At 48.5% G+C, this 11,953-nt stretch overlaps 1 protein-coding gene across 2 annotated transcripts in view; it reads left to right on the forward strand.

Annotated features, from left to right (window-relative positions):
• Positions 1–7,265: 7,265 nt before the first annotated feature.
• Positions 7,266–11,953, forward strand: part of bcl6aa (BCL6A transcription repressor a) — a 20,894-nt gene continuing 16,206 nt past the window's right edge. Inside the window, exon 1 of one of the 2 annotated variants that reach the window (XM_068042855.1) lies at positions 7,266–7,343. The gene's annotated coding sequence lies outside the window, so the exon portion shown is untranslated. The remainder of the gene's footprint in view (positions 7,344–11,953) is intronic. The other variant, XM_068042857.1, reaches the window with a different exon arrangement.

Here is an 11,953-nt window from a genome sequence, read left to right on the forward strand (position 1 = left end):
CACATGTGGATTTACCTTCAAACAGCTGCTCCCAATCTACATTTCCCAGCTCCTGCCGAATTTTGGTATAGTTGGCCTTCCCCCAATTTAGCACTCTTCCTTTAGGACCACTCTCGTCTTTGTCCATGAGTATTTTAAAGCTTACGGAATTGTGATCACTATTCCCAAAGTAGTCCCCTACTGAAACTTCAACAACCTGGCCGGGCTCATTCCCCAACACCAGGTCCAGTATGGCCCCTTCCCGAGTTGGACTATTTACATACTGTAAGCTTCCGGGACTAACTCATACTCAGTGAGAATATCCTTTTTTGCCATCTCATAATCTGCAGAAGCCTCTTCAGAAAGCATGGCATAAACTTCATGAGCTCTGCCCATCAACCTGCTTTACAGAAGCATTGTCCAGCTTTCCTTTGGCCATTTCATGGTTTTGGCTATCTTTTCAAAAGAAATGAAAAATGCCTCTACGTCCTTTTCCTCAAACTTAGGGAGAGCTTGTATAAATTTAAACAGCTTTTCGCTGGGTCCTGGGCTGGATTCAGATTCTTCCTGAACAGAATCTCCACTGCTGCAAAACCACTCTGTTGTCTTAGTTCCATCTCTCTTCAATTGAGTTCCTGTCCCTCTCTTTCTCTTGCTCTTTCCTTCTCTTTTTCCTCAAACTCAACTTTTTACATTGTCATTTCTTTTTCAAGCTCAAATTTAAGTTTCTCTATTTCCTGCTCCTGCTTAAGTTTTCTTAGTGCTTTTTCCTGTTCAAGGTTTCTTATTTCTATTTCTTTTTCCTTTTCCTGTTGAAGCTTTAGTTTTTCTATTTCCTGTTCCTGCTCAAGTTTTAACTGAGTTTTAGTTAATTCAACTGCACTACCCTCTCATTTACTTTCTTCTTCCAATTTCAAATGTTAGGCTATTACGTCAATTATCTCTGCCTTTTTAGCTCCTGATTTCAATTCTAGCCCCAATTGTGCTGCCAATGCCATTAGTTTAACCTTGGTTAAGTATCGCAAGTCACTGAGGGATACATCCTCCTTCTCCCGAACAGTTTCAGCAACTGCTAAAGACATTCCAGTGGTGTAGACTTTACCTCATTATACAAGAAACCTGGTTCTTTTATTTTCCTTTTTCAATTATTATTCCCCCACTTACAATTGAACGGTGTTGGTGTTGGGTTTAGAACCATAGAACCAGACAAAAATTACATCACAGAAGGAGGCCATTCAGCCCAATGTGTCCATGCTGGCCGAACTAACTAGCCGCCCAATCTAATCCCACCTTCCAGTACCTGGTCCATAGCCTTGCCTATTACAGCACTTCAGGTGCATGTCCAGGTACCTTTTAAAATGAGTTGAGGGTCTCTGCCTCCACCACCAATCCGGGCAGTGAATTCCAGACACCCACTACCCTCTGGGTGAAAAAGCTTTTCCTCATGTCCCCTCTGATCCTTATACCAATCACCTTAAATCTGTGCCCCCTGGTAATTGATCTCTCTGCTAGGGGAAACAGGTCCTTCCTGTCTACTCTATCTAGGCCCCTCATAATTTCGTACACCTCAATTAAGTCACCCTCAATCTCCTCTGTTCTAAGGAAAACAACCCTAGCCTATCCAATTTTTCCTCATTGCTGCAACTTTTGAGCCCTGGCAACATTCTTGTAGATCTCCTCTGTACTCTCTCCAGAGCAATTATGTCCTTCCTGTAATGTGGTGACCAGAACTGTACACAATACTCCAGCTGTGGCCTAACCAGTGTTTTATACAGTTCCAGCATTACATCCCTGCTTTTGTATTCTATACCTTGGACAATAAAGGAAAGCATTCCATATGCCTTCTTCACCACTTTATCTAACTGTCCTGCCACCTTCAGGGACCTGTGGACATGCACTCCAAGGTCTCTCACTTCCTCTACCCCTCTCAATATCTTCCCATTTATTGTGTATTCCCTCACTTTATTTGCCCTCCCCAAATGCATTACCTCACACTTCTCTGGACTGAATTCCATTTGCCTCTTGTCTGCCCATTCAACCAAACCATTGATATCATTCTGGAGTCTATGGCTATCCTCTTCACGATCAACTAATTCCGACAAGAGCCCCCAGTTAATATGGTACGACTGAGGTGGGAGGAGTGAACTATAAATTCAGTCTCACTTCCCAACAGGTCACAACATATCAATAAATTTTCCCACTTACCGAAACAGTCAATTAGATATTCTATTTGTCCCCAGAATAAAGCAACACCAGCCAGGTTTCTTTAATAAACAACAAAATTATCCATTTATTATAAACAAAGTCTTAACCAATAATGAAGTAAATATATACATGAATTGAAATATTAAAGCCCCTTATTTTTTATCCTAGCCCTCACACACACACTCAAATACACAATCGGCTAACCAGGAAAAAAAGGGATTGTTGTCTCCAGCTCTTACAGAGAAATAGAAGGAATAAAAAAAAACTAGTACTGAAGAGATGGAAGTCCTTTGTTTTGGCGAGGTGTCCCAAAGTTCAATAGGTGGTTTCCACGAGGCATCTTTCCAGGCAATGTTGAAGAACAGTCTGTTTGGGTAGGTGGTCAAAAAAATTCAACTACAGAAGGCTTTACAAAGGTCTTACAGCAGGTGTGCAGCAACAAAGGTTTCAGTTCTCACACATTCAATGCAGAGTTCTTTTAAAGATGCAAGGTTTCTGCAAACATTCTGGATTTCTTCAAAATACAGGAGGCAACAGTACAACTTGATATAGTATTTTTCTTTTCAAGAGCAAGGATTCTTTAAAGAGAGGTAACAGTGGCCTGTTTTTTCTTCGATTCCTGGCAGGTCAATATGCAGATCTCCAACTGCCTCTTCTGGTCCAAAAACCAGCTGGCTTTTAACAGTTCAGCAACAATTCTGTGACAGCCATATATCGTGGTCTGTCATTTCCTTGTCATCATCTTCTCCTTCAGGTTAGAACGCCTGCTGTGTTTACTTGAAATCAAATGATTTCCAGTAAGACTTGTTTACTGGTCAACCTTCTGCTGACCTTCCTTTTCAAAAAAACCCCCACAAAGTTCAGCAATCTCCAGATGATTCAATGTCCATGAAATCTTTTTCAGTTTTAAAAATATAGATTCTCAAGTTTTAACAAAAAAATGGAAACCCACGTAACAGGTGCCAGAAACCTGATGCTTTTGGCCTTATAAAGATGAACTCGGTATCTTGAGAGGCATCACCTTCAAGGAAAAACAAGTAATTGTGCCCAAAGCTCTCCAACAGGACATCTTGTCACAACTTCACCAAGGCCAGATGGGAATAGAGCGAATGAGACGAACTGACACGAGACACTGTTTATTGGCCAGGGATCAATCGTGACATCGAACGTTTAGTGAGGATGTGCGAGGCATGTCAGAGTCACCAGCCACAACAACGTAAAGAACCTCCACAACCTCATGGGATTCCGTTAGTCCCTTGATCCAAAATTGCCACTGATCTATTTACCATGAATGGAGATGACTTTATATTAGTCACCGATTTATTTCTCCAAATTTCCAATTGTCAGACAGGTAAAAGACACTTCAAGCATGGTTGTCACAGACACATTGAGTGCCATATTCAGTTTCTCTGGTGCACCTGAAGAAATTATTTCTGACAATTGGCCACAGTATTTGGGTAGACCTTTCAGGGAAATGTGTGCCAAATGGGGCAGAAACTATGTGACGTCCTCACCACATTACCCTAGATCTAATGGTCTTGCCGAGCGAATGGTTTGCACAGTTAAATCACTTATCCTGAAGTGTAGGACAATGAAACAAGATTTTTGTGTTACCAGGTTACACCTCAGAGCTACACCTATGAATATGGGCTTACCATCACCAGCAGAGATCATGTTTGGCAGATAAGTGTGGACGACTCTGCCAAGCCATCATCTGTCCAAATTCTCCAGGATGCAGGAAACACTGCTCGCAAAATATGGGAGAATGAAGATGGTGCCTGACTGACATGCAGGGGTGGAACTACCTCAGCTACACATAGGACAAAAGTCAGGATCATACACCCCACAATGAGAACATGGTTACCCATGTTACAGTTATCAAAGTCTACTCCAATACTCCAATTGCGCCCAGCAGGAACAAGAGAACATTCCAACGATGAGGGTGTGATGGAGAAACAGGACAACAACCAACATATTGACAACATTTTTGCAAATCAGAAACAGCTAAGGGTGAAATCCACATCCCCAGAAGGTTATACCGTAACAAGATCTGGAAGAATTGTCAAACCACCAAAATGATATATGGACTCTTGAGCTTCCGCACTCATTAATTTCACAATTCCTATCTTTACACTTGTAAATTTTATAATCACTATCCCATATAACTAATTTTGATATTATCCAATTTTATGTGTTTTACTTGTAGCGTACAAGACTTATCTCTGGAAAGAAAGAGGATGCTGTATGATCGCTTTAAGAGTGATGTCCCTTTAAGAACTCAGTATGCTAATGAGCTAAGTACCAGGATGTCGGCATATGACTAGAAGCCATAGTCACTCTGCACTGTAGTACCCTAGACAAATATTCTGTATATAGTTTGCTCTGTATTGTATGTATTAGTTTAGCTGTTAATAAACCTTCTGGAGATCTTCAAGGAACACGTACCTCATTGTGTTGCTTAAGATAACACAGAGAAACTCATGATAGTCAGTACCATATTGCAATTTTGATATCAGGTGCATTTATCCCTAAACATGCAAGTTAATGCACTACACAGTAAATTCTACATAAACAGCACTGATGCAGTCCAGTCTCACTACAGTGTCAGCTCAGTTGATAGCACTCCAGAGACTTGAGCACATAATCTAGGGGGCAGTCCAGTGGAGTATTAAGGAAGTGCTGCATTGTCAGAGGTGCTGTCTGTTGGTTCAGGTGTTAAACAAAGGTGTTGTCTGCCCTCCCAGATGAACACAAAAGTTCTCAGTTCTCCCCAGTGTCCTGGCTAATATTTAGCTCTCAACCAACTTTATTAAAATAGATTGCCTGGTCATTTATCCCACCGCTGCTTGTGGGATCTTGCTGTGCATGGGTTGTATAGCATGTACCCAACATTAATAAAAAACTTAATTGGCGATGATTTACAGCACAGAAACAGGCCAATCAAACCAACATGTCCATGCTGGTGTTTATGCTCCACACGAGCCTCCTCCCACCTGACTTTATCTCACCCTATCAACATATCTTTTATTCCTTTCTCCCTCATGTGCTTATCTAGCTTCCCCTTAAATACATGTACATTATTCTATGCTGTGAAGAGGACACAAAAGAGGCTGAAAGAGATATAGACATGTTAAGTGAGTGAGCAGCAAGGTAGCAAATGGAGTATAATGTGGGGAAGTGTGAGGTTACTTACTTTGATAGCAAGAATAGAAAAGCAGACTATTTTTAAAAGGCACAATACTTCTAAATGTTGATGTTAGAGATACTTGGGTGTACTCATATAAGGAGCACAGAATGTTTGCATGTAGGTACAGCGAGTAATTAGGAAGGCAAATGGCATGTTGGTCCTTATTGCATGGAGATTAGAGTACAAGAGTAAGGAAGTCTTTTACAAGGGCTTTGGTGAGACCACATCTGGAGTACTGTGTGAAAATTTGTTCTCCATATCTAAGGAAGGACGTACTTGCCTTGAAGGTGGTACAGTGAAGGTTCACTAGGGTGATGGGTGATTGAGTAAATGGTGCCTATATTCTCGGGGGTTTAGAAGAATGAGAGGTGATATCATTAAAACATAAGGATTCTGAAAGGGCACTGACAGGGTAGATACTGAAAGGTTGTTTCCCTGGCTGGGGTAACTAGAATATGGGGGCACAGTCTCAGGATAAGGGGCTGATCATTTAGGACTGAGATGAGGAGAAATTTCTTCACTCAAAGGGTTGTGAATCTTTGGAATTCTCTACCCCAGAGGGTTGTGGATGCTCCCTTGTTGAATATGTTTAAGTCTGGGATAGACAGGATGTTGGTGTTGCAGGGAATCAAGGGATTTAGGCAGCAGACAGGTAGAAATGCAGCCATGATCGTATTGAATGGCAGAGCAGGTCTGAGGGGCTGTATGGTCTATTCCTGCTCCTATTATGTTCTTATTCAGCGCAACCACTCCCTGTGAGAGCGAGTTCCACATTCTCACAAAAATAAAAGCAAAATACTGCGGATGCTGGAAATCTGAAACAAAAACAAGAAATGCTGGAATCACTCAGCAGGTCTGGCAGCATCTGTGGTCAGTGACCCGAAACGTTAACTCTGCTTCTCTTTCCACAGATGCTGCCAGACCTGCTGAGTGATTCCAGCATTTCTTGTTTTTGTTCCACATTCTCACAGCCTTCTTGGTAAAGAGCTTTCTCCTGAATTTCCCGCTCGTGTCTCTAATTTTTGAAGCATTGACTTGTGCAGAGGTTTCCCAGGTGTCAGACACTCTGAGTTCAGTCTGCTATCATCAACAGGCTATTTTTCTGGCTTTGTGCTTTAACTCAGTCCTATCCTCATCCGGTTAACAATCAGAAACTGCTACCCCCACACATTGAAATAAACAAATATTCAAACAAAATTTATCCATCATGCTTTTAAAATAAAATGCAGTTTTCTGCTTTTCACTATCACACTTTTTGTAGTTAGTGTGTGTGACCCACACATTACCCCCTCGGGGAGGCGCAAACCTCAAGTTAGGGGACCGGAGTTGAAGAGCCGGCTGCGTCCCCGGGCTGTCAATCAGCGGCCCGGCCACGCCCCTCCCCGGAATCTCAATCAGCGGTCCGGCCCCGCCTCCTCCTCGGGCTGTCAGTTAGCGGCCCGGACCCGCCCCTCCCCGGGCTGTCAATCAGCGACCCGGCCCGGCCCCCGACCCGGGCTGTCAATCAGGGGCCGGTCGCGCCCCCAGACAGGCAGTCCCCGCCCTAGGTAATAGGCCCCGCCCCCAGGCAGACAGGCCCCGCCCTCCCAGTTCTCAGAATTCGGATTCAATGTATCAATTTCAGCCTCGACGTCATTGCTGGAACCAGCCACGTGATGGGGCAAACCATCCGGACGGATTTGTGGGGAGATCAGATTCCGAACGAACCCCGAAAAGCAGCCGCGAACCCCTGGGCCGGGAACAGGAGGCGGGAGCGAGAGTTTTTCCAGTGTTTGCTGCCCCGGGAGTGCGGATCAGGGCCGGGTCCCGGCGCTATGAAGCCTCAACAGGCCCCGTTACCCAGACTTCCCCCCTCCCCCTCCCACACTGGTTCCGTCCCCAGCTCAAATTCGCGGAATTGTCGGGAGCCGATTCTTAGAAGCGGCGGCGGTTCCTGGAAGGAGCGGGCCCGGTTTCCAGGAACAGCGGCCAGGTGACGGCTGAGTGCGGGCGCAAGCGCGGCGCGGGCTGGGAGCCGGGCCGTGGCCTGGCGCTGGGGGGAGCGGAGAGGAGACGCTCTGCCCCCCGGGGCTGCTCTCACTCTGCCCCCCGGGGCTGCTCTCACTCTGCCCCCCGGGGCTGCTCTCACTCTGCCCCCCGGGGCTGCTCTCACTCTGCCCCCCGGGGCTGCTCTCACTCTGCCCCCCGGGGCTGGGTGTCTGTTCACTGCTGGTTATTTTCCTGCATTTGTCCCTCACCCCCCTCCCCGGGGCTCTGTTTATCTCCGGATTCTCTCCCTCCCCCTGTCTCTGCCCCTGTCTCTCTCTCTCTCTCTCTCTCTCTCTCTCCTGCCTGTCTGTCTCTCTGCATCTCTCTGGGTGTTTGGGTCTCTGTCTCTCTCTCTCTCTCTCTGGGTGTTTCTGTCTCGGTGTTGGTGTGTGTCTCTGCTTGTTTCTATCTCTCTCTCTCTCGGTGTCTCTGTCTTTCTCTGTCCCTCTCTTGGTGTTTGTGTGTCTCTTTCTGGGTCTCTGTCTCTCTCTCTCTCTCTGGGTGTTTGGGTCTCTGTCTCTCTCTCTCTCTCGGTGTTTGGGTCTCTGTCTCTCTCTCTCTCGGTGTTTGGGTCTCTGTCTCTCTCTCTCTCTGGGTGTTTGGGTCTCTGTGTCTCTCTCTCTCTGGGTGTTTGGGTCTCTGTCTCTCTCTCTCTCTCTGGGTGTTTGGGTCTCTGTCTCTCTCTCTCTCTCTGGGTGTTTGGGTCTCTGTCTCTCTCTCTCTCTCTGGGTGTTTGGGTCTCTGTCTCTCTCTCTCTCTCTGGGTGTTTGGGTCTCTGTCTCTCTCTCTCTCTCTGGGTGTTTGGGTCTCTGTCTCTCTCTCTCTCTCGGTGTTTGGGTCTCTGTCTCTCTCTCTCTCGGTGTTTGGGTCTCTGTCTCTCTCTCTCTCTGGGTGTTTGGGTCTCTGTGTCTCTCTCTCTCTCTGGGTGTTTGGGTCTCTGTCTCTCTCTCTCTCTCTGGGTGTTTGGGTCTCTGTCTCTCTCTCTCTCTCTGGGTGTTTGGGTCTCTGTCTCTCTCTCTCTCTGGGTGTTTGGGTCTCTGTCTCTCTCTCTCTCTGGGTGTTTGGGTCTCTGTCTCTCTCTCTCTGGGTGTTTGGGTCTCTGTCTCTCTCTCTCTCTCTGGGTGTTTGTGTCTCTGTCTCTCTCTCTCTCTCTGGGTGTTTGGGTCTCTGTCTCTCTCTCTCTCTCGGTGTTTGGGTCTCTGTCTCTCTCTCTCTCTCGGTGTTTGGGTCTCTGTCTCTCTCTCTCTCGGTGTTTGGGTCTCTGTGTCTCTCTCTCTCTCGGTGTTTGGGTCTCTGTGTCTCTCTCTCTCTCTGGGTGTTTGGGTCTCTGTCTCTCTCTCTCTCTCTGGGTGTTTGGGTCTCTGTCTCTCTCTCTCTCTCTGGGTGTTTGGGTCTCTGTCTCTCTCTCTCTCTCTGGGTGTTTGGGTCTCTGTCTCTCTCTCTCTCTCTGGGTGTTTGGGTCTCTGTCTCTCTCTCTCTCTCTGGGTGTTTGGGTCTCTGTCTCTCTCTCTCTCTCTGGGTGTTTGGGTCTCTGTCTCTCTCTCTCTCTCTGGGTGTTTGGGTCTCTGTCTCTCTCTCTCTCTCTGGGTGTTTGGGTCTCTGTCTCTCTCTCTCTCTCTCTCTGGGTGTTTGGGTCTCTGTCTCTCTCTCTCTCTCTCTCTGGGTGTTTGGGTCTCTGTCTCTCTCTCTCTCTCTCTGGGTGTTTGGGTCTCTGTCTCTCTCTCTCTCTCTCTCTGGGTGTTTGGGTCTCTGTCTCTCTCTCTCTCTCTGGGTGTTTGGGTCTCTGTCTCTCTCTCTCTCTCTGGGTGTTTGGGTCTCTGTCTCTCTCTCTCTCTCTGGGTGTTTGGGTCTCTGTCTCTCTCTCTCTCTCTGGGTGTTTGGGTCTGTCTCTCTCTCTCTCTCTGGGTGTTTGGGTCTCTCTCTCTCTCTCTGGGTGTTTGGGTCTCTCTCTCTCTACTCTGGGTGTTTGGGTCTCTCTCTCTCTCTCTGCGGTGTTTGGGTCTCTGTCTCTCTCTCTCTCTCTGGGTGTTTGGGTCTCTGTGTCTCTCCTCTCTCTCTCTGGGTGTTTGGGTCTCTGTGTCTCTCTGTCCCTGAGTTTCTGTAGCCACAGGTTGCTCTGCTGAGTCAGGTGCCTTTGGCAGGGATGAGCCTGTTTATTTTGACCAGTTTCTCTCTCTGCCTTGGGGCCTCTTGAACTTGACCCCCAGAGTTAGTCAGGAGTTGTTTGCAAGTATCGGCACGGCGGGATCCGAATCCAGTTTCGGCGGAGCCGCCGCCCGATCCCGGCTCCCAGTAACCACTTAAACCGGCCAGCCCCGTGGCTGCTCGGACAGAGGCCCGGAGGTGGGCGCAGAGCCGTTCCCGGCGGAGATGCTGAGATTCTCCGGAGTTTTCTGGGCTTTTACCGGGTGACACTCACTCCTCTCTCCGGGAGGTTGTCACCCACTTCCCTCTGGTGCTGAGTTTGGTTTCAGTGGTGTCCAGTCCCGGGTTGGAGCAGCTTCGGACTCTCCCTTGGAGCTGCTCCCGGTACTTTGCGGAGGGCTGCCGGTTTGGAGGAGCGGGATTTCATGCCCTCATTCCGCCCCCGCCACCCCCAAAGCCGGGTCTGAAGCTGATCCGCTTCCCTCAACTTGGCGGTCTCGTCAAACAGCGATTTGGACACAATCCACACGCCGTTGACTTAGAACTCAGACCCGGGGTCTGGTCTGGGGGTCTGGTCGGTGCTCAGACCCGGGGGGTCGGGTCTGGTCGGTGCTCAGACCCGGGGGGTCTGGTCGGTGCTCAGACCGGGGTCTGGTCTGGGGGTCTGGTCGGTGCTCAGACCGGGGGGTCTGGTCGGTGGCCTCAGACCCGGGGTCTGGTCTGGGGGGTCTGGTCGGTGCTCAGACCCGGGGGGGATGGTCTGGGGGGTCTGGTCGCTGCTGGGTTTCACGGAGCCGGGTTTGTCCATTGCCTGCACTCGGTTCTGAACTGTAATCTTTGCCGGTGTTTGGCTTGTGTTCTGGGATATTGGCTCCGAGTTCCCTCCCTGTTAAACTTGTTGAAGTTTCGGGAGAGCGCGAGCGAGTGTTTTTTGTGTCTGACATTTGCAGCTTGTTTACAGAATTTATAATCCGAGCGCTTTCTCTAACATTTAGTCCAACATTGAGCCTGGGCTCTCGCCCGGGACCGGCTTCTGCTGCCGGCGGTGCCGCTTCTTCAGGAGTAAATAGAGACCGAGCCGCGGGGCTGACTTTACCCTCCCGTTTCCCCTTTCCCTCCGATCCGCAAGTCACTCAGCCGCTCCCAGCAGCTCCTGTTCAGAGCCAGTCTCCAGCGCAAGCTGCCGAGTCCCAGTGGAGTGGAGTGGAGTCATCAGGGGAGGGGGGAGGCTTCCAGCCACTTGGTGGGGGGTGGAAAGAGAAAGGAAGACTGGGGTGGTTACAGCCTCCGGGGGGAGAAGACCTGGGGGGCGGGGGGGGGTGAGAAAGGGAAGACCTGGGGGGTCGGGGGGGGGGGGGGTGTGGGGAGGAGGAAGAGACCTGGAGGGGGTGGGTTACAGCCTCTGGGGAGGGGGGCGGGGGTGGGGGGGGAAGAAGGGGTGGGTTACAGCCTCTGGGGTGGGGGGGGTGGGGGGGGGGGGAAGAAGGCAGGTTTTCTGAGCTTCTCCAATGAGAGGACAGCATGTGATGGGGAAGCTTCCTCTGAAGTTCCTGCACTGCGAGGTGATATCTTGGAGAATATCGTTCCCAGGACCGAGGGCTATTTGGCCCCCTTGTGCTTGTGCCAAGCTCTTTGTAGCAACTGTTTAGTCCCAATCCCCCTGCCTGCCTTCGCAGCCCTGCAATATTCCCCAGAGGCAGAGAGTAATAGCAGGCGGTTACTCAGCCCTTTTCGCCTGTTCTGCCGTTGAAATAAGCCTGATCCTGTATCCTGACTGCACCCATGTCTCCTAATACTTACCCAACAAAAACCTTTCATCTCAGTTTTGAAAGTTTGAACTGGCCCCCAAGTATTTATCCAACCACTTCTGAAAGTTAGTGATTCCACTGCCCGTGTCACATCATTCTAAGTGCATTCCAGATCACTGGTTCCTTGCATAAGTGTCCAATTTTACCCCCGTTCTCTTGCTGTAAAGTTGTCTTCTGATTATCACTGAAAAAATAGAAGCAGGAGTAGGCCATTCGGCCCTTCGAGCATGCTCCACCATTCATTATAGTCATGGCTGATCATCCAAATCAGTAACCTGTTCCCGCTTTCACTTCAATAGAAACATCCTTGTGCTCACTGGAGACAGTTTCAAAACCCTTTGATTTTGAATCCATAGTAAATCTCACTTTAACCTCTGCTCTAAGGACAACAATCCTCAACTTCTCCAATTGGTCTACCTTATCTGAAATTCCTCATCCCTGGAACCCATCGTCTTGTGAATCTTTCCTCGACTCTCTCACCAATGCCTTCACCCTCCCTAAAGTGTCGGTACCTGCAACTGGCTCACTCAGTCCTCCTGGGTTTTCTCACCTCTGCTGCTCTAAATGGCAGAGAGTCCTCTTTGTGAACTAACCCTGCGGA

This window comes from Heterodontus francisci, chromosome 11, assembly GCF_036365525.1.
Source record: "Heterodontus francisci isolate sHetFra1 chromosome 11, sHetFra1.hap1, whole genome shotgun sequence".
Taxonomy (NCBI): domain Eukaryota; kingdom Metazoa; phylum Chordata; class Chondrichthyes; order Heterodontiformes; family Heterodontidae; genus Heterodontus; species Heterodontus francisci.